Source organism: Leuresthes tenuis, unplaced genomic scaffold (assembly GCF_036924035.1).
Source record: "Leuresthes tenuis unplaced genomic scaffold, fLeuTen1.0.hap1 SCAF_55, whole genome shotgun sequence".
In the NCBI taxonomy this organism is placed as follows: domain Eukaryota; kingdom Metazoa; phylum Chordata; class Actinopteri; order Atheriniformes; family Atherinopsidae; genus Leuresthes; species Leuresthes tenuis.
The window spans coordinates 346,060-348,825 of record NW_027325409.1 but is presented as its reverse complement, the minus strand read 5'-3'; positions in this window follow the sequence as shown (position 1 = coordinate 348,825).

The following is a 2,766-nucleotide window of genomic DNA, read 5'->3' as shown; positions in this document are numbered from 1 at the left end:
AAGTCAATCTAGACATTGATAAATATGAAGGACAAAGCAGTTTTAACATAGTTTGAGTAAAGGAATTCATTTTATACATAAAATCCCAAATCATGCAGAACGTATGAAAATAAGCTTATTCTCGGATTCCTGTTCCTTCAAGTGTTGCTCTTTCTACTACTGCAAAATACAATGTTGTTCTTTGTTGAAGTAAATCTAGACATTGATAAATATGAAGGACAAAGCAGTTTTCACTTGGTTTGAGTGAAGGAATTCATTTTATACATAAAATCCCAAATCATGCAGAACGTATGAAAAGAAGCTTATTCTCGGATTCCTGATCCTTCAGTGTTGCTTTTTCTTCTACTGCAAAATACAATGTTGTTCTTTGTTGAAGTCGATCTAGACATTGATAAATATGAAGGACAAAGCAGTTTTAACTTGGTTTGAGTGAAGGAATACATTTTATACATAAAATCCCAAATCATGCAGAACGTATGAAAATAAGCTTATTCTCGGATTACTGATCCTTCAGTGTTGCTCTTTCTTCTACTGCAAAATCCAGTGTTGTTCTTTGTTGAAGTCAATCTAGACATTGATAAATATGAAGGACAAAGCAGTTTTAACATAGTTTGAGTGAAAGCATTCATTGATAGTAAAATCAATAATCGTGCAGAACTCATGAAAATAAGCTTATTCTCGGATTCCTAAACCTTTTGATTTGCTCTTTCTTTACTGCAAAGTACAATGTTGTTCTTTGTTGAAGTCGATCTAGACATTGATAAATATGAAGGACAAAGCAGTTTTCACTTGGTTTGAGTGAAGGATTTGCAGCTGAAAACCTCCCGCTCCCGCCTTTGATTGTGTATAGTCGGGCTTTCGAGCCTTTTCTTACCCGGTTTTTAGAAATTATGGTTGGACATTCAGACCTTGCAGCCGAAGACCTCCACTCCCTCTTTTGATCATACATTGTCGGGCATTCGCACCTTGTCTTACCCGCTTTTTACAAACTATAGTCAGACATTCACACCTTGCAGCTGAACCACCTCAGCTCCCTGTTTTGATCATGTATGGTCTGGCAATACTACCTTTTCTTACCCGTTTGTGAGTAATTATGGCTGGACATTCACACCTACTTGGAGTCGAACAGCTCTGCTCCCGCTTTTGATGGTATATATTCGGGCATTCGAACCTTTTCTTACCCGCTTTTTACAAACTATGGTCGGATATTCAAACCTTCTTGTAGCCAAAAACCTCCGCTCCCTCTTTTGATCATACATTGTCGGGCATTCGCACCTTTTCTTACCCGTTTTTTACAAACCATGGTCGGACTGTCACACATTCTTGTAGCCAAACACATCCGCTCCCGCTATTGATTGTGTACAGTCGGGTATTTTAACCTTTTCTTACCCGTTTTTTACCAACTATCGTCGGACATTCACACCTTCTTACAGCGGAACACCTCCGCTCCCTCTTTTGATGGTGTATGTTTGGGCATTCGACCCTTTTCTTACTCGCTTTTTACAAACTATGCTCGGACATTCAAACCTTCTTGTAGCCGAACACATCCACTCCTGCTTTTGATGATGTATGGTTGGGCATTCAAACCTACTTGTTGCCCGCTTTTCATTAATTTTGGGTGGACATTCACACCTTGTCACAATCAAACACCTCCGCTCCCTGTTTTGATCATGTATGGTTGGACATTCGCACCTTTTCTCACCCGCTTTTTGCCAACTATGGTCGGATGTTCACAGCTTCCTCTCCACCATACTTGTATGGTGGGATATTCACACCCACTTGCATCCGAAGACCTTTTGTTGATATTTAGTCGGTCATTCGCAGCTTACCCGCTTTTGGCAAACTATGGCCTTCATGCAGCCAAAAACCTCTGATCTCGCTTTTGATGATGTAAGGTTGGGCATTCAGACCTTGCTTCACCTGCTTTTCACCAAATATAGTCGGACATTCACACCTTCTTGCAGCCGAACACTTCCGCTCCACCTTTTAGTGTTCTATCACACCTTTTTTTTCACCGCATTTTATAGATTATGGTTGGAAATTCTCAACCACTCTCATCCGAAGACCTCTCCTCCCGCTTTTGTTCATATATTTGAACTTTAGTCGGACATTCACACCTTCTTGCAGCTGAACCACCTCCGCTCCCTGTTTTGATCATGTATGGTCTGGCAATACTACCTTTTCTTACCCGTTTGTTAGTAATTATGGCTGGACATTCACACCTACTTGCAGCCGAACACCACCTCTCCCGCTTTTGATGATGTATGGACCGGCATTCTTACCTTTTCTAACACATTTTTCAGCAATTATGGTCGGAGATTCACACTTACTCACAGCCGAACAACTCCGCTCCCGCATTTGATGGTGTATAGTCGGGCATTCTCACCCTTTCTCATCAGCTTTTTGCAAATTATGATCTGACATTCACACCTGCTTTTGATAATGTATGGTTTGGCATTCGCACCTTTTCTTACCCATTTTTCAGTAATTATGGGTGGACATTCACACCTTCTTGCAGCTGAACACCTCCTCTCCCGCTATTGATTGTGTACAGTCGGGTATTTTAACCTTTTCTTACCCGCTTTTTACCAAATATGGTCGGACATTCACACCGTCTTACAGCGGAACACCTCTGCTCCCGCTTTTGATGGTGTATAGTCAGGCATTTGAACCTTTTCTTACCCGCTTTTTACAAACTATGGTCGGACATTCAAACCTTCTTGTAGCCGAAAACCTCCGCTCCCTCTTTTGATTATACATTGTTGG